We start from the raw sequence: 20,789 nt of genomic DNA, 5'->3' as shown, positions 1-20,789 counted from the left end.
AAATATAGTAAAAACTACAATCATACTTAAAGTGAAAATTTATGTGATAATGTTCTAAAGTGTACTTATTTGAAATTTGTTTTCACACCATTACTTTTGATATATTTTAAAATGTATGCTAAAATTGTCATTGTAAAATACAATGATAACATAATTTTTGAAAAGTATACATATGTAATATCCAACCACTGTAATAATTAAGTTTGGAGTTGTATTTTAAGTTACATTTGAGGTTTAATTATAAAAGTTGAAGTTATTTATGCTTGTAGCCTACTTCAGGGACATATATTGGAAAGTGTGTATTAGCCTATGCAACCTAAAAACCCGTTTATTCAAATTATGTGCTGTGTGTTTGGCAAAAAAAAACAAAAAGATAGGCTACAACCTTAAAACGAGCATGAAATCAACAAGTGGAAACAATACACCTTAATTAACACTTAACAATCATACCAACAAGAGCGTTGTAGAGTTTGTTGGTGATTGTGTGTTTGATAGTCTCCGTGCGGTAGCGTGAGCAGCTCATGTCCTTCTGCCACCGCCGAGTCTAAAAAACAGCTTGTAGGTTACCGTCAAAATTCCAGTAAAAGTAAACGAACCCTATCCCTAAGGACTAGGATTAACAGGGCACATCTGCCAAAATTGTTGAATAATAAATCCCTTTTAAGCCCCATTGTTTTAAATAAATAGTTATAATGGTCTGTTGTAAACCAAGGTTAAAATTCTGGTATTAAAAATTAGTTGATTGCAAATATTAAAACAAGCTGAATTCATATTTAAAAAAGTTAATTAATAAATACTAAGTTTATGTTAATAATTTAAAAACAGAAACTTACCTATAAAAAGAAATTGGAACCGGTGATACAAAATAATTTTTTTATACGGTATTTTGAAAGAGATTGGCTGGAGTTTGACTTGTCATCCAATCGGTAAGAGCTTCCCGCCCTTCTCTCGTGCACAAGGTTCACAATACGACAGTTTGAGTCAGCAATCCTCAGCCGCTCCCGCATCGAGCACGACACTTCACCTTTTAGTTGATGTACACTAGTAACGTTGATAAAAGTGATTGCCTCATGACTCTTGCTCCGCGTGACGCCCTGGACCTTGAGAGTGAAGCTAGAGGGCCCCCCCCCCCCCGCCCTTTATTCCTAGACTACGAAAACGCAGCGACATTCCCAGTTCGATACTCCAATTGCTAGTGAAGATAAGCCGAAGCCCCCAGTGCTAATCAGTGCTAGCACGAGAGATCCATAACACGCACTCGTGTGAAGTGTGTTAAAGCTAGCACAGCTTCATTAGAAAGATTGTGCCAATACAAAGACATGCCTTAATTTGTTGCACCCTGAACTGTAAAATCTGATGATTAAGTACACTCACCCGCGCTGCTTGAGGCCCGCCGAGTCACTATTTTATGCTATGAACATGCGCGCGCTGTGAGAGACGACTGCCTGGTATTAATTTTTATTTTTCAACTCGGGACTCGAGCGAGTCGCTATCGCTATATATTGAGGTAGAAGTAGTTTAATAACATTAATCTCTGATATTTGAGATGCTATGCTAGATATGAAGTGGGTGTGGAGGTCAACTACACGTATGTAATCAGTTAGAAATATTCTCTAGTGAATTGAGTGGACCACAGTCTATACCGCATTGTCCACGCTTCCACATAGGCACGTATGCAAGTGCTAAGAATCTCTAAGAAGAATGTTCTGACATTTACGCAACTCATAGTTGTGTCAGTTTTGGTTTGATTGTGATGTGTTTCGTGTGACCTACTTCCGATGCTTCTCCTGGATCTGAGAGATAGAGGCGAACCACAGCCTGGAGGACAATAGAGATTTGTACCCACGCAAAGAATCTGTAACCGGGAATCGTGTTGACCATCACCGTTGCATTGTAACACATCCACCCCCCCCGCATACATCCAACACGTTCCAAACTCCATGCGGTAGGTTAGACCTGTTCACTTCCCTCAGATGTGTCTCACGTGTGTGACTGAACTCGGCCAACTTGACACTATTATTCGTAGGCATGTGTCCTCCATGTTCCTACTTCCTGGGGTATGAATTGTTTACAAAAGACACTGAGTATGTACATGTGTATAGTTCCCCTCTGTGTATAAAGGACACTCCAAGGCACAATTCAACCTCCCCCCCACCCCCTCATTTTAAGTCGAAAAGAAGGAATGGGGTGGGTGAAAAAAAGAATTTCATTTAAACGTCTCCTGTTTTGCGGTATATCATACCCTTCTTCCCCACCACCCCGCATCCGCTGAATAAGCCGTACTTACGGCAGGCAATGAATGGAGTGGCTACTAGTTCCGCCGGTTTAGGAGGGCTGTTTTACCTAAACACCGCCCTCAGAGAAAGCTAGTAGACTTAGTTCTGTCCACAGACCCTAAAAGAACAAGCGTCAGAGTTGACTTACTCAATATGCAGTGACACCGAGAAGTGATCTTACTTCAGTAAGCCGACATGTAGTAGACACCTAGATATCGTCAAATTCAAAGTCTGATGGACTCTAGTGGCCGGTGCTCGGGTGCAGTGCGTAAAAGTCAAAAACTTCGAGCTGTCGTCATAGCACAGCTGCTAATATCGACTCTCAATCATACACTGTATAGAGCAGCTCGTTAAAGGATCATTTTGTGAGACCCTGGTCTGCACTGTACTGTACAATTAGTCCTATTTTACTATTATGGTGTCGTTTCCACAGTGTACGAAAGGCAGCAATATGTGAGATGCCATCTGGCTCCAACTGCTCCTACAGTTTTCTGTACTCGGTCGAAAATCTCGTTTACAAGCCATCATGTAACTCCCCGCTTTGTTAACTTATTTAATACACTTTAGATGCTGGAGTCACGTTTATGTCTTAACTATGCCACTAATCTTGTAACCTTTTTTTATGGAAAGGAAGATATTCCCGCCAAACCCGTCATGATATTATTGGGTTACGCTACTATACGTGTCGCACCTATTACAATGTTTAATTTATAATTAGATTATTTTCTCTGTGAATTATATATTGAGGTGGAATTTTATTATTTAATACATATATGTTTTTTCTTATATATTGTATTCTATTAATTGAGAAGTTTTGAGAGATTAAGAGATATAGTTCTTACATTTTTTTATTTTCTTTAGGTCAGGTTATTTCACCTGGCTCGTTTGTGCCCCCCCCCTTTGAACCCTTGGAACCACGTACTCCTAGTGGATAGTTCCCACCAGTTCCCTGGATCGAATGACGGACAAACTTCTCCCAGTGGGAACCACAGCCTGGAGGACAAAACTAGAGATCCCAGTGGTAGTTCCCGACAAAAGAATCAAGAAGAACCTGGATCCTTTCATCACTTTCCAATACCACACAGTCTTTACACACACACACAAAGGGTTTCCCCCCACAAATATAGTTTCTCCTAGTTTCAACCAACCGCCCGTCCCGGATAGATTACCTCTTCACTGTCTCAGTTTTTTTAGGATGAAACATTTCATTTTAATGGGTCCACCATGTACCGGGCCCTCCCGTCCCACAAAAAGGGAGGTAAGAGGTGACTTGAACTTTCAAACATAGCTTTTGGGGGTTCAATTTTTTTCCTTTTTTTTTTTCATGTTCCTACTTACTGAGGTAGAATTGTGTTCACATTTCACTGTGTAATGTCAATTTTTCTGATGGTTCTTGTCTTCAATTCATTGTTCCTTCTTCCTCAGGAAGCCCGCCACAATTGCCCCCCGTGGACCAAGTCTTTCAGACTTGATTTTTTTGGGTGTCCCATGTTCCCTTATCATTTTTTAAGTCTACACCCACAGAAAAACCCCGCCACCCGGTTGTGAAGAGGTCTGGTGTTTCAGTTCGCTATTTTCCCGCGCAAGTCTCTTGTTTTGCGGTAGCTGCGTTTTGTATCCCCGCATCGCTCGGCAGCGATTAATGGGATTTGCTCCCCCCCCCACAAAAGGTCTATTTTTCGTTTCACTCGTTCGCTGTTTAAAAAGGCTGTTTGACTCTAGTTTTCCTCTTTGCCAAAGCCGCAAGTCTTTTTTACTTTTAAAAAACCACAGACAGCTGTCCCGGAGATGGCTACTCAAACTGCGTCCCCCCACGAGAGTTTCGTTACTTCAAACCGCAAGCCGGACATGCTTGGGTTAGTTAAAACTAGATCTAATTAACGGCGCGTCCCTCACCCGCTCGACCGACCGGCTGCTCCCCCCGTTTCAGCTGTCCCCCGCTCGGCCCCCACCCGCCGCCACCCCCCCATTTTTTTCCGGTTTTGTTCCCCCCCCCCCACCACACATGTCCCCACATACCGGAGCTCTTGACTTGCTTCAAAGTAAAAACCACCTTAGACCACGCCGGTCTTTCTTTAGTAATGTTATAGGTCTGCTCGCGCGGGGACACCCCTGGTTCCATCTTCCTGCTTGTTTATCCCTGGCGCCCTCCCGATTTTCCTACCTTTCCCCACGACCACCGAGAAACCGCACATATTCGTGAAAATGTGTTATTAGCCTTTTCCCCCCCTCCCCCCTCCCAGCCCCCGGCCCTCTTCCCAATCCATACTGTTAAATGTTTATACATTGTAGAGTATGGTACAGGAGGCGTTTCCTGTATTATTTGCAATCCCGGGGTATTCTTATACATTTGGATGTGGTTCGTCGTCGTTGCGGTAATACTATTAAAGTATGTTACTGTTAGGTTAGTCGGGAAAGTTAAGTACACAAGTCTTTCAGCCTTTTAGTTTACTTTGTACACACATTTGCATGAAGTAGATGTAGTTAGAAAGTAGTATAGAAGCCAAAAGTATCTAATTAAGTATATATTTTAAAGTGACACTAACATCTAGATATTTAATGTACTTAATAATACAAACTAAGTACACTTTAAGTTACCTACTTAATTAGGCTTGTTATTATGTACAAGGTGAAATGCCATTCAATGGTACTTAAAGTGCACTCAAATATACTTTTAAGTTGTTCCACTTAGTACACAAAAGTACATAAATTACACTTTAAGTTGAGCTTTTCTCACAACTTAATTTCAATTTACAATATACTTAACCACAAAATGATGTTGTTCCCAATTTAGCACTCTTCAAGTTAACTAATCTTAAACACACTTGAAATATAATGATGATTAGTGCGGCTTGAAGTACACAAAAGTATGCTAAATTTTAGTACACTTAGTACATTAATTTTTCACCAGGGTAGTAAGAAAAAGTGTCGTCTGCGTTCATAGAATAGATGAAAACATGGAGTGAATCAGTGAAACCAATGAGAGTGCACAGATGTGGATCCAACAGGCATAAATGAGAAGTGAGGAGAGGAGGGCAGGGGAGGGGAGGGGAGGGGAAGGACAGAAGTTTTTTGGTCCAAGTTGAGTCCACCCTGTTTCATGCTCCTCTGTTCTATGGCTCCTCCTGCTGCTCTGTACAACTCACCACAGTCTGGGGCAAAACTTGATGTGGTCAGTCATATAGGCTAATGAAGAGATTCAAAGTTACACTAATTTCTCTGAGAGCAACCAGTGATAAAAGTTAAATTTTAATAACTAGGCCTATAGCATTGTTGCTATGTAATGTAAGTTTGTTTTATAAGCCTGTCAAAGTGAGTGCTTTGCCCTCCATTACTTCCCTGAGTATGTTTATCTGCCATGCAGGTCATTAGAGCTGTTTACTACTCCACTGTTGAAAACACTGCCATATTATAATGTTACAGCTCATCAGCTTGTCAATCACTTCACACACTTGTGCGAGTGTGAAGTTATACAGGTGGGCTTACGACATTTTTGTGTTTATGGGTCCAGTCTCAGTGCAGTTCCTCCTAAGTCTGAGACCTCCAGAGGGCAGAGGCTGACTCTGGAGACAGTCGGGCTGAAGATGGGCTCTCCTCACTGGGCTCAGAGCTTGGGGCAGCCTGGCCGGGCTGCTGGGTCTCTGTGGGGCTGGGCAGCGTCGAGGATACACCTGGACTGGACGTCAAGGTGAGTCACATCTCCAGAATTGTTCATTTTCTAGATTTACCATAATATTGATTTAGGCTATTTATTAATGTAAAAAAAAAAAATCAGAAAACTTTAATGATCTCCATGGGGATCACAGTTACAGTTGCTCAAAAAATAGAGAATAAGTACAGGGTAAGATTTAAAAATAAATAAATAATGATAATAAAGATAATTATATACATAGTTATACAAACATAGAAGACAAAATTTATGTGATATTTTAATATAAAATATTTCATGCATTTTTAATGAAAAAAGTATTTATATCATACCTTTTTTAAGAGTGTGGTTTAAAAAAAAAAAAGGTACATTACAAGCTACAGTATTTGCAAGTTTAACATTTTCATAATAATCTCATAATAATTTATAACTTACTTCTGATAAAGTTGAATACCATTTTTCAACTCCAACAACACAGTAGAGCATTTAGTTCTTAATTCACATCAGAAGAAATCACTGAGAAGTTCACATTTTCACATCTGGAGGAAAAGACAGTGTTGAGGGCTCAGACGTTATTATCTCAGAGTGTAACACAGCGGTTTTGATCAGCAGGTTCTTTCAGGAGGAAGAAGAGATGCTGGTTCTGACCCACAGCGATGAACTAAGCAGAAGCCACGCTGAGGACAATAGATTACCGTTTGACCACATCACAGGCACTTACAACACCAGAACAAACAACACCTCATGTAGACAGAGCGGCTCGTCTCTGACCGAGCAAGACACCGGAGCAGCTGCTGACCTGTCAGCATCCAGCAGCCATGGTAGTCCAGCTTTCAAAGAGACCAGAGCTACTGTGATCTCCACTGGACCCAGGACCGTCACCGTTACATCAGCTGTCTCCCCTTCCTCAGACTCGCCCTGGTTCAAAAATACCACAAGTGCTCATCATGGCAAAGGGAAAAGATCCTCTGAGGTGCCGGCTGACGAGACGGTGGGTAACCAGAGCAGATCCCACAGGCTGGCTGGGAAATATAAAGGGATTACACAAAAGCAGAGACTGTGTGAGGATGGAGAGGAGACAGGGGAAGAAAGGGAAACGGCGGAGGGGATTCACCAACTCGGTGCCCACCTTGAAGAAGAGAGAACAAGGATGAGTTTGGCTGATCCATGTCAGAGCCACAGTGCTGCTGGCACCGCTGGTTTGAATCCATCTCCCACCATCACAGCCTGGGAGGCCGGCTGGAACGTAACAAACGCTATACAGGTACATCCACACAGAATATGTGCATGTAGGAATAACAAATATAGTAACATTCATATTTTTTAATCTAAAGGACCATTACAAAGGTTTTGAATACATGTCCATACTCTTCATGTGATGTCACTAAGCGTTTTTCATCTGTTTCATTTGGCAAGGCCTCAAATTGCCCCTGATATGTTAACATTAGGGCAAACATGTTCAACACATGTGACCTGGTTAGGGTTTGGGGAGAGTGTTAGGGCGTTAAGGTTTGACAAACATGCATAGCCTGCACATTATGTTGGACATAAGCCCTAATGTCCTACAGAAGCCAAGCGGCAAACAAATTTCCATCATCATCCCGTATCCTTGGAGATGACAAGTGTTTTGAAGCTGGTCAGCTATATAGTTGACAGGACCTGATCAGGCTCACTAATGGCACTTTTCCACTACACAGTCACGGTACGGCTCGGCATGGCTCGGGTTAGATGCTTTTCCATCACAGCTGAGTTCTTATAGTTCCTCCACCGCGTCGTCTTTCTCTCTTTTTTCGATCCTCTCGTCAACTCCAAACTCACTCGTCTACACCTCGATTACGGACCACAGTGTGGTTTTCCACACAGCATCGTTTAACTCACATGAAAGAAGAACAACAGTCTCAGCACAGATCAGTGGGCGCTGTTGTTGGTGTGTTTTTAAATTTAGCGGGTTTGATTCTTGTGTCGGAAGTCACGCTTGAGACTCTTCCAACAGTGGCGACGCGACGCTCTGGCCAATCAGTGGAAGGCAGTCGGCTGATGTCACGTTTAGTATCACTTCGGCTCGTTTGGAACCACGGCTGAGGCATTACCAAAAAGTAGCCTACCAGGTACCAGGTACCAGGTACTAGTGGAAAAGCAAAAAAAACAAGTAGAGCCATGCCGTGCTGTGCCGTGCTAGTGGAAAAGCAGCATATGATTGCACCACCAATAAAGCCGAAGCCTCCCTAACTTCTTAGATGATGCATACCAATGTGTCATATACTGCCTATAGTAAGGTATAAAGCTGTGTTAGCTTGTCAGGCCTTGATTGAATAGATACTTGATGCACTGAATGATGTTACCTTTAATGAAAAGCCTGTTTCCTTTTGTTACTCTGTCATCTCCAGTCAATCATATCATTATCTGAGGACAACAAAGCTTCATTTTCTCAAGATCTCAAAAAAAAAAGATCCTGTTTATCTTGGAAATAAAATGTAATGTAATATATGGCAGCTTAGGGCTTCCGTACAAACCAAATGAATGTAATGTATCCAGTAGGAGGAATGTTCTTGCACGGATTTGAAACCTACTCAGCATACCTAAACCATGACAGTGAACTGAGTCACCTCTATGATTGGCTCCAGCTGTGAGGTGCAGATGTTCCTTGTTTCAGATATTGAATCATCTGTTGAACTTCTGTTTTCTTTCTTAGACACAAGAGATAAAAGTAATAAGTTACTTTATTTTTTGGTCATGTCTTCATTTTTTCCTTCTAAATCTGCCCCTGTAGACTGGAGACAAATGCTAAATAAAATTGACAGCTGTTTAGGTGCCAGGCTGCACACTACAGTCAAAAAGCATTAAGCTTGCAGACCATTTAATCCGCTTCCCATTGTGTTTTAATATTACCAAACAATGCTTTGTGGTCTTGCAGGCTGTTTGTCAGGCACTCCCCGGTCTTCATAATCAAATGAAGTGTGTGAATCAAATCGTTTTAACAAAAGAAAAGCTCCCGGTCACAGTGTGTCCTCGTGGCAGTAATGCTAATAGCTTATTATGCTGTAAAATGCTGAGCCGTATTCAGCCGCCGCACTCATGTTAATGTGTTCTTTCACTGAATAACTGTAGTGTAATTAACAGCGTCACTGGGTCCATAGAGAATACATTATGACATCAGGGTATCAAAACAGTGTGCATGCAATCACACACACACTTGTACACACACACAGAGATGCTGACAAATGAAGACACGTGCAAGCAAACATATTCCTCCAGGAAATGAGGTGAATTTACATCAAATGCTTTTTTGCGTCACATTGTTGTAAACACTGACACTGTTGTCAGAGCATAAACACACACACACACACATACACATACAGTAGACACATGATATTTAGTAGATAAACCAGCATTTGTGCTCAGTTTATTGATGCTAGTCTCTCAATCTGAGTGCCAAGATTTTTTTCTATCAGTTTTCAATAGAGACCAAGTTTCTGTGCCAGGAGGGTTGGTCTGTAATGAAAAATGAGACGGTGATATTTTGCATATTACAGGTTTAAATTGTCGATTTATATTCGATTTGAATAGCTCCTGTATTTTCCTACAGCACGTATCACCTCCTTTCCGAGACTATTGGGTTGGTTAATGTTTTATAGGTTATTCATTACCTGCAGCGCACTGTTAACCACACTCACTAATCCCTTTGGTTGAGGTTAAAGTGACACCTGCATGACTAACAGAGCAAAAAATAAGGAAGTCTTCTCATTAGAGGTGATGAAACAGTACATGCTCGAAGTGTTCATAACCTCAGACAATGATGGATGACCATAAGGGAAGGATAAAAGATGCAGAATGTGTCCAGGTATAAACACCTATCAGTGTCATAATGGCAGATCTATTCGTTAAAGGGGCTAACTGATGTATTAATAATGGAAAAAAACAAAAAAAAAGATCAGCAGTGCTATCTCCTATCAAGGCTAACAAGAAAATATGTATTTTCCGATTGTGGTTTATTGATGCCAATATAACTGACTGTCTGCCAGCTTAATAAAGTTTTTATTGGAAAGCAAATTTGCTGCCAAAAATGCGCAAAAAAAAGAAAACATCTCTCACTCTTGAGGCTCCTGATTTGGGAATATTATGAAAGCCAGTTTGAATTCCAAACTGATTATTAATGAGGCCACTCCAGTGTGTTTGTCCTCGTCATAGATTTGAGACGTCGACCTTTTGTCTTTGATAGTGAAAAAAAGAGACCGATATTAAATTAACTGCCTACGACTGTGGCGCCGTCTGTTTGTGAGCTTCATTTTTACCTTGAACTGCGTCGAAAGTTGTGAAATGTGATTTTTTTTTAAAATCCCAACTCAAGCCGTAGGGAAATAAAGAATGTCCCCAATTTGTTTTGGAGAGATTGCTGTCAGAAGTTATTTGGTTCATCACGCTGCCAAATTCCTCCCAAGACTCACATAAGAAAATGTTTGAGTGAGTAAAAGCTGCAGGTTTATGTGTTTAAAAAAATAAACATAAAAAAGTAGGCTACACTTCTTCAAATTCAACATCACCACTCTTATCCTCAATAGAAATATTAGTAGAATGTCATCCAGAGCCAATTGTGTTGTCGTGTAATTGATCATTGTTTTGATCTATAAATATTCAGTTTGCAGCTCCCATTAAAAATCTACATAAAACCTAGTTTCTGGCTGAATTCATTTGAATAAGCTGCATGTTTTTCATATTGATCCAAATAATAATTCAGTCTCTCAAATGTTAGAAAACAGAAACAACACAGTGAATAAATAAATAAATAAATAAATAAATAAATAAATAAATAAATAAATAACCAAGTGTTTTGATTATGACTTTTGTCCAACCAACAGATCGAACACCGAATATTCAACTTATTCTCATACGATGAAAAGTAAAGTGTCAAATTCTCATATTAATGTAACACTAATATTAAATGTTTGGCATTTTAATCAAGCGTCAGAAAAGCTGAAGGTTGATTTTCTCTTGGTGAATCAACAAATCATTTCTTTGTCAACTTGTGTGTTGCAGATGCACAAAAACTACACACTAAAATCACTCCTTACTCCCTGTACGGTCAACAATTATGTGAAAAACACTTAACAGTTACGGCCGGTAACAGTGTGGAGAAAAGTGAAGAGTTTTGAGTTTGATTTATGAGTAAGTGAACTGATTTCTGAAGTTAAAACCATTGAACAATGATTGTGCAACACTTATTTGTGTCCCCTGGAAACACGTTACTATCAGGGATATTGATTCATTTCAAGTGCATGTGTTGTCAAGTTGATAAAGACGTTCTCTGCGTCTTCTCCTGTTTCATCCATATGCATATGTTGAGCCCTCATGGCCACCGTACTGATGTCATCTCGACCAGCAAAGTAAAAGAATACAGCTTTGACATCATCATAAACCTCACAATGAATCTTTCTTTAATGATCATGATCAACGTCAGACACCGACATCTCCATTTTTATTAATATGATGATTTCATAAACCAACTTCAGTTCATCTCAGCAGTTCAGCATTTGTTACAGCTGAAACAAAAAAGAAGTCTCCTCAGGTTATTTAAATGTCAAACCTGCCTGTTTCTGCTCGGGTCCGCTCCCCCTCTAATCCCCTCATGGTGGAGAGAGACATTTCTCTATCACTCTTTGTGCACGGGGCATGTGCTTGCATAAAATATTGTGCATGACCTGGAGGGCAGTAGTTGAATTCTTCCACCTGGGAAGGAAGTCCAGACAGGAGAAGTGAATATGTAAATATCTTTTTTCTTTTTTTTTTCCAGCTCAGTGGCCGATATTAAAGTATGTAAGAAATAAAAGTGCATGTGTGTGCTCGGTCAACATGGCATAGTAAGCAGAATTTAAAGGTGTCTTTGGGGGTCGGGCTGTGACAGATGGAGCTGCGAAAGAATCATCCTTTTTTTCCGTCTTCTTCTTCAAAGCCAATCAGGAATTTCTTTCCTCCCTGATTGTACCCCCTTTGTGATTGGGAGCTGGTTCAGGTTGTGCTCGGAGTAACCAATGAGGAATTAGCTGGCAAAACCACAGAGAAAAAGAGAAGTGCAGAGAGAGAGGGAGAGAGAGGGAGAGGGGAGATGAAATCCGATACTTGAGCGTCAGATTTCTCTCAAAATGCTTTCATCCCCAGCAGCTCCATTTGAACATCAAAGCTCCATCAGCATATGCCTAACAGACACCAGTTACAAAATAGTAACTTGAAAGAGAGAGAATGTGTGCTTGTCTGTTTATGCATCCACAGTGTGTGTTTGTGTCTGCCGTCTATGATGTGCTTCCACATCTCTCTCACTGAGCCTCTGTATCTCCATGTTCCAACATTCAAAACACAGCAGCTCCATCAAAGGAGCTTGCTGTCTCCTGTGATCTCCTCCTCTCTCCTCCTCCTCCTCCTCTTCCTCCTTCCACCTCCTGCTCTCTAACCGTGAGGTCGCACCTCTCCATCCTCCGTCTCCTCTCTCTGTTTACCTCTCCTCCTCTGTGCTCTTCTCTTCTCGCCTCCCTCTTTTATCTCCATCCCCTCCTCTCCTCCTTCTCGCCTCTCTCCCTGGCAGTCGCCGACGTTTTCCCTTGGTGACGGGCCAAAGCCCGACTCCTCTCCTCCTTCTGCTCCTGCTGGTCTCCTGCATCCTCGAACTCTCCAGGCGTCGTGCCAGCGCTCTCCTCCTCGCCTCCTCATCATCCAACCATGAACGGGGCCTTTCTTCTCTTTTCTCTCCCTCCCCTCTTCAGCTGTCGTCCTTATTCTTTCTTTTCCACATTTCGACGTTTCTGAATTTTGACATAAATCTTACAGAAACAAATGATAACTGTGTAAAAACAACTCATTGTCCCCATTGTAAGAGATGAAGAAGACTTCTTTGCAGCCTATACTTTACATTTGACTTAAGAAAAAAATAAAAAAAAATAAAAAAATTAAATATATATACATATATATACAGTACATACTCAAAAATGGCACAGCCCAAGAGTTTTGCTGGCTCAGCAGTTTTTCACCACTGTGTTAGGTCAGGACACACTGGACTTTGACCTTTACAGAAGATTTTTAGTCTGAGCTCGTTGCTATATAGGGAAGTTATCGGTTCCTTGATGAGTGCACCTTCTCTACGGTACATGCCAAGCAATTATACGCTTTGACATTTAATATACTGCACATCATTTTCAACTTTTTTTTTATCCATTATACTTTTTCTGATTCTTATATTTTTCCCTCAACCTTTTTCTCTTTTTTTTTTGTACAGATAGGAAAGTTCAATCAGGGATACTGTGTCCTCACATATGCCTTTTTTAGGGTGGCTGATAATGGCTGACAGAAATGGTCCAAAATGCTTTCATTAGCCGAAGCGAGCTCCAAAGTGGGATTCGATAATACATGTGAAAATACAAAACAAATCACCAACAGAATTGTGCTGGAAATGAAAAATTATATGCTGCAGGAAGCCAAAACAAACACATTAACAGCAAACACCCTGCAAAAATAGAGAAATTATGCAACAACAAAAGAAAAGTTCTCCAGGCCAGTCCGATCTACGCCCTTGGGAGAAGCTAGACCTATAGCTTGACCATTGATCTTTGACCTTGGACCAAAGGAAGAAAGAACAGTTTGGTGAATTTAGTTCTTTTTTTCTTTTTTTCTTATAGCAAGCATTAGCATGCTCATATGCAGTCTATGGGTGTTCCACGTAGAGCTCCCCCTAGAGGCCTGGAGCTCTTCTGTTGTGTTGTTTGGACTTGGCTACATTGCTGCAAAGTCACAACCACATTTGCCAACATCGCTAAGCTCAACCTGCTCATTCTGGTCCTCATCCAATCACAACCTGGCACAGTGGCCTGTAGCCAATCACTCGTGAGCTGTCAAACCTCACTCACACCTCCACCATGACTGACTGACTCACCATCTCCAATCAAACCATCCCATGAGAAGTTTAGTCTCTCGTGGACACGTGCCCATGCAGCTTCATTCCTCATCACTGTATTGGCTCCAGGAACGGGAGGTTTCCTCTTATAGGAAGCGCCTCACTCCTATAGACCGTTCCCCATGGTCACCGACTTCCTGCCAGGGTCTAAGCACCAAAGCCTGTTCCTTCCGTTCACAATAAAACTGTCAAGCTCTGTTCAACCTATTAGTTAACTCCTGATTGGAGTTGCAAACACAAGAAATGAGGAAACCAGTCCAGTTCTGCAGCGAGTGAAGCTCCCATAATGATGGTCACATGATGCTCCCCTCATGTTCGCTCTGTTTCCTCTTCCTCTTCTCTCAGGGCATCTTTGTTCTGGGTTTGCCCTTCGCTCTGGTCCAGTCTGGTTATGTGGGTCTGGTTCTGTTGGTCCTGTCAGCCTGGGTCTGTAACCACACCGGGAGGATCCTGGTGGCCTGTCTGTATGAAGAGCATCAAAGGTGGAGTTCCCTATTACAGTATTACCTCATCATCAGGCTGCCGATTTATTACATAAAAGTACAGAGAGCAGAGATGCTCAAAGAAAAATGTCTGAACTCCGTCTCTGTCGTTGTGACACTTTTGCTCTGCGCTCTCCAAAGAGCACGATGGTGACCATTACTCCTGACAGCAGAGCCATTCTCACACTTATCTAGTTCCTGCAGACACTTCAGGGGAATTTAAGCTCAACATGTGCACAGAATGGAGAGTTTTTTGGAGTCATCCAAAAAAAAAAAAAAAAAGTGACAATGTTATGTTGTGCAGCACTTTGTGGTTTATGTTTACTCTTGCCTCAAAGGTTTTCAGTTGAATTATGTTAGGAGACACTCGCTATCTTCAGTTTCACATCCCAAATACTTCAAATATGATTGGAACCAAAATCCAATCATTCAAGGTATAACTGATGACCTAAAAAACAAAACAATGCAACACTGTTTTCTGTCTTACAAACTCATTGTTGCAAAGAAATTGCTTCTTACGCACTGGGAAAAAAAAGAGGATTTAATATCAAGTTATGACTGAGTGCACTCACAAATACACTGACAAATACAATTCTAGACAAGCTTGACAGGACAGGTGGATCCAAACCCATCCAGTGTGGTACTGGTTTGTTTAGTCTTGGCTTATTTTTCCAAATGCTATGTTTTGTTTGTGTCTTTTTATACTTATATTCAAGAAAAAAGAAATGATATCATATGACTGTGTGCATATCTGTCTTCTCATGTAGATGTATGTTCAGTTGAAGTCACTATGCTTGAAAAGAAATTACCTTGACAGTGAAGAAAAATCACAGTCTGTGTCAGATTAGTTCAATGAATCAGAGTTTGACTTCAAATAAATCCCTGGAGAGCACTGGAAAAAATCTGTATGTTTTGTCGTTGTTTGTGTATTTCAGCGGGGGGTCTGGCTCGGTGTCAAAGGTCAGAGTGCGACACAGCTACCAGGACGTGGTGGAGGCCTGCTGCAAAGGACTGTGGCCCAACTGGCCTGGACTGGGAGGGTGGATGGTTAATGTGGCTCAGGTTAACACACACACACACACACACACATAACAGACAACTACTGTATCATATATTCTGTAAATCAGTCTGCGCATGTTTACAAAGTGAGAATTGAGACTTTATTTTGAAGTGACAGTAAGTTGACGTGTTGTGGATCACTCTGTCTCTTCAGAGAGTGTTTGTTTTAGACTCGGAGAGACCCTTCATTCATCGCATTGCACTGAAACCTGTGGAATTTCATCATTCTTTTTCAGATCGCTGCATTGAAAAACTATGATTTTGGGATTTAATCCCATGAAGGCATTTTAACTTGTCTGGATCCTCCAACAGCATTTTTCCGATTGAAGATTTATATTATAGATGAGAAGAGGTAAAAGGAAATATCTCTTCTTTCCCACAAGTGTACAGTCAGTGAACGCCTCTCTCTCTCTCTGTTTTCCCAGGTTATTGAACTGATGATGACCTGCACTCTGTATCTGGTCGTCTCCACCAGCCTGTTGTCTGACAGTCTGTCAGGATTGGCTGCTCCCAGATCAGTGTGCTCTCTCTTCTCACTGGTGTTCCTGCTGCCCTGCCTGCTGCTGACTGATCTCAGACCAGTCTCCACCCTCAGCCTGCTCTGCTCCCTGGCTCACATACTGATCAGGTGATTGGATAATAAACCCGGCGCTCGTCAGCTGATCGGCACCAGCTGACACACACACACACACCTATCATGTCAAATCAAAGACAGCATGGCGGTCTTTATAATCTCTGCTCATTCTCACACTCCCGTGATCATTATGCAGCAGCTGCCGGTGGAGTCGTCTGCTCCCACCTGCTTCACGCTGTCGCCGCTGCTGCGTGATTGATTTATTTCTAATGCCAGGTGCCTTCACGAGACAAGGGAAATGGAACTGGCCTCTGGAGCTCCTTTGATCTCCTTGGTCCTGTGCACATACACATTAACTTCTCTGATAATACCAGACTGAAGCAGAGAGAAAAATATTTATTCTGGACATTTTCGCTCTGCTGCTTTCATTTATTTTTGGAAGAAAATAAATCCCACTCTCCAAAATAGTGTTGCATGCATGCACATATAATGGATGTGGCGTGGTAAATGGTAAACACAACATTTAACTAGTTTTGAGGGGGAAAAAATGATCAAAACACGCAATAGGACATCACTTATTACTGTTATGTATTTCCTTTTCAAATTTAAAACCTCAAATTTTGAATTTGTGGCAACATTTAAGATTTGGCTTGTGGATCATTTCCACATAAAAAACAACAAAACATGAAGTAAATGCTTCCAGTCCAGCAATTACAGATTAAGGATTATGTTTCCCATTTTATTCAGAAAAAAAAACCTAACATCCCTCTCGTTGAAAAAACATGAAGCTCCATGAGGTTAACCCTGTATGAGCCGCATCAGCTTTGACACAGTCGCAAACTGAGATGGCATTTAAATGGTTGAATTATTTCTAAACCATACACAAATATTTAATCCTTCACTTTATCAGAAAGTGTTATGTTTTTTTAATTGCTTGCTTTATTGTTTGTTATCTTCTACAGTTGGTTTATTTCTTGTGCCATTTTCCTAGTACATCTTTATGTCGGATTAGAATTAATCATTAATAAGTGAGTTGTTTTCTCCATTATTCCACAATTAGAGCATCATCTTTTCTAATTTCTCTCCTCTTTGGTCTTTCAGCTTGTTGGTGATGCTCTACTGTCTGAGTCGAGCCAGCAGCTGGGCCTGGTCCTCCCTGTCTCTGTCCGTGGACCCGGAGGACTTCCTCGTCTCTGTGGGCGTCATCATCTTCTCCTACACCTCACAGATCTTCCTGCCTCCTCTAGAGGGCAGCATGGAGGACAGGGGGCAGTTCAATGCAATGCTGGGTTGGACTCATGGTGCCGCCTGCATCATGAAAACTATGTTTTCTTTACTGGTTAGTTGGTTTCATATTTATCATATAGGTGCAGCTGATGTGCTACACTGCCCGGCCAAAAAAAAAGTCACCACTTGGATTTAAAACTCTCATTGGATAATTACTGTATGGATGATTATGGTTCAGCTGGCAACAACTTATTTTAACCCTAACTGCAGTCTCATTTCTTAAACAACCATGTGGAAAACACATCCTGTGGTCGTGGAGAGGATGTTAATTTGTTTCAGAAGGGTCAAATTATTGGCATCAAGCAAATAAAACATCTAGGGAGATTGCTGAGACACTAAAATTGGATTAACAACTGTCCAAAGCATTATTAAAAACTGGAAGGATAATGGAGAACCATCATCTTCAATGAAGAAACGTGGTCCAATGTGACCACAGAGTCCAGACCTGAACCCCATTGTGAATATTTGAAGAATTAAAATGCAACTCTCGATGGAAATAAATGTTGTGACGTTGCAGAAGCTTATTGAAACAATGCCACAGCGAATGCATGCTGTAATAAAAGCTAAAGGGGGTACAACGAAATATTAGAGTGTGAGACTTTTTTTTGGACGGGCAGTGTAGAAGCACAAACATGACAGATACAAAACAAGTTGTTCACCTGAAATGTCTGGTCTAATTATAAAGAAAGGGACAGGCAAATAGTGATTGATTGACTGTATTGATTGTTTTTCTTTCCTCCATTAGGCCGTGTTGACCTGGGGGACAGAGACCAGTGAGGTCATTACAGACAACCTGCCCTCTGACCTTCGACCCCTAGTCAACCTGTGTCTGTTGGCCAAAGCCCTGCTGTCCTACCCTCTGCCCTTCTACTCAGCTGCTGAGATCCTGCACACCTGTCTGCTGAGAGGTGCTCACACATCTCAGTTACACTCAAACGTCTCGCAGACTTCCTCATACTTAACATGAGCTGTGCGGTTAATACTGTAATTTAACAGTAGCTTGTACTGGTGAAATCGATCCCTCTTGAGGTTTGATGGTTAAGCTGTTTTTGATTCTCCTTCAATCACACGTCGCTACCAAGAAACTGCCTGAAGAAACAAGTTGGCCCATTCAAAATTGAATGGATGCTTCGTGAAAAAAAACCAAAAAAACAGAAAGTGAATCAGTGACATTTTTGCTCCCTGGTGTTTTGTCGAGTTGCCCATGAACAAGATACTGACATTTACACCAGCAGCCAACAGCAGTGACCTGTGGTTAGACTGGGGACAGGGACAAATGTGTCACTGAGAAGAGAAGTCGTTCCCAGTTGGCTTTATTTTAAAAGTCTGTTTAGTTAACACAACAACAACACCCATGTTACATCCTGGCACCCACCTTTCAGCTTCATAACTAACAAAATTATAGTTTCCTAAAGGGGATATTAAATGGTTTTGATGAAAAGATTCAACTTAAGTTGCATCAATTGTCTGAACACAAGTATTCATATACTGGACACAAAGGAGAATGGTTAGCATGGTTTCCACTGACAAACATAAATCATGAAGCAATAAAAGTAAAACAAATAAAATCAACCATTCAAATTGAATTGTCACAAAAATACAACCTATAACTAGGTTAATATGCCATGCCATTTATTTCCATTTTTAGAACTGAGTGATCGGGGCAGCTTTGTTGACAGTCAACACATTTGTCACCGTGATTGAACTTTTCATGGTCATTGACTGTCAACACGCATGAAGTCATCAGATTACAACATTTCCCTTTCCTTCATATGATGTAATGCCTGAATAGTTTCACTGGATGATGCAAAAAAAAAGTCAATTTATAATAGTCCAGGTTGTCAATTCCTCATGTAAATTGTGTTTATGTTGGTATTACCTTATTAAAATGACAACATGCTAAGGAAAAACATAATTTCATGAAATCTTGGCACAGATTCATTTATAAAACAAAGTCAGAATAGAGCGACACATAAACAACTTCTCTTCTTCCCTCCGTCCCCAGACTCTGCCGTCCCTCTCTGCTCCAAACATGGAGGTCGAGATGTGTCACGTCCTGCCCTGCTGGTCCGCGCCGCCTTGCTGATGACATCATACCTGCTGGCGCTGCTGGTGCCCAGGTTTTCCCTGCTGATGGGTTTGACAGGCAGCGTGACCGGGGCAGCCATGACGCTCATACTACCCTGTCTGTTTCACCTCAGGCTACGCTGGGGGCGTCTCACCGCCAGGGAGCGGCTGATAGATGTTGGTATATTGAGTCTGGGGGTCGTCTGTAGTGTGTCTGGTATGATCTGTTCAGTGAAAAGACTGATTGAGGGGCTGTAGTTAGGGAAGATGGAAAGATAAGTATGTGCATAGGTCAAGTTACTCAGCTGCAGATTGTCTTTAGTTTTGTTTGAATTTTTGCACTAAAAGTAATGTATCAGTGAATATTTACATTTGTTGTTGACAGTTAGCGATAAATAGCATAAAAGAACAGGCCCTATTTTACACTGTTTTGCTTATTTGTCTATTTGTTTATTCATTATTTCCATAAGAAGATACATTCTTTTTTTAGTTTTAAGTACCAAAAACTACCCTAGTGTAGTACTTCACCTCCTCTCTAAGCTACTCTCTTGAGCTCTGGTGGCAACAGGTCTGAAACAGCCAATGAGGAGCGAGGAAGTTCTGACCCTCTCTCTTCCGATTGGCTGACTGTTAAGTGATAGTAAGTGAAAAATAAAGCAAATTTTAGGTAGAACGTTTGGAGAAAATAAATTCTGCAATAGTGGATCATGGGTCCAGGTGGGCGGAGTTGGGGGGTGGCGGCATGGCATAAAGTAGTGACATCACAAAGTTACAGAAGTCCCGACAGCTCGTTTTAAAGCTCAGTTTCTGAACACAGATTGTGTGCGTTCCTCTGTGCACTAAGGCTTTGATACTTTCACATTATTCTTTATGAACTTAGAGCTGCTTTATAATGACAGAGACATGGAAATTTTACTTCACACAATATAGGACCTTTAAATTCTGTTTGTGTAAATAAGACTGATATTGCAAGGAACAATTGGTGATTTCTTGTAAATGTATCACCTGTAGTATGTTCAAAAAGTACTGGATTATATCAAAGACTGTGACAGAAAACATCCTGCCATCACTCTGCCAATTATAAATTACATCATTATAACATCAATTTAAACAGTAAAATGAAACCTGGTCCAAGAGAAAAAGAGGCAAAGTGGCATATCATGAACATGCCCTCAGGTTACATATTACAGTATCTGCATATAGTGAGAAAGTTTAATAATAAAGTAGTGAAGCACAAAAGATTCATGTGTGCGCTGTTAAAGCACTGGACTCCAACTGAATCATGGTTAAATGATACAGGTTTCATGCTGGACAACTGAACAGCAGAAGTCAATGATGAGATGAGACAGGATGAACAGACACAGAGTTAACATGACATTGCATTGAAGAGGAATAACGAAGAAGGGAATCACTCAAATCGATCTGGCATTTGTTGTATATTTGTCATTATGGCTATAAA

The 20,789-nt window shown here is 41.1% G+C and overlaps 1 pseudogene across 1 annotated transcript; it reads left to right on the top strand.

Moving 5' to 3' along the window:
• The first annotated feature begins 5,777 nt into the window (after window positions 1–5,777).
• Window positions 5,778–19,697, top strand: LOC146961364 (vesicular inhibitory amino acid transporter-like; annotated as a pseudogene). Its single transcript, XR_015035187.1, has 8 exons — window positions 5,778–5,964; window positions 6,538–7,189; window positions 14,207–14,343; window positions 15,279–15,405; window positions 15,828–16,030; window positions 17,078–17,315; window positions 18,009–18,171; window positions 19,269–19,697. The product of XR_015035187.1 is annotated as a vesicular inhibitory amino acid transporter-like (transcript).
• The last annotated feature ends 1,092 nt before the right edge of the window (window positions 19,698–20,789 follow it).

The sequence above is a fragment of the Trachurus japonicus genome, chromosome 24 (genome assembly GCF_045865225.1).
Source record: "Trachurus japonicus isolate A0001 chromosome 24, Traja_1.0".
Classification (NCBI taxonomy): Eukaryota; Metazoa; Chordata; class Actinopteri; order Carangiformes; family Carangidae; genus Trachurus; species Trachurus japonicus.
This window is presented reverse-complemented; position numbering and strand designations above follow the sequence as displayed.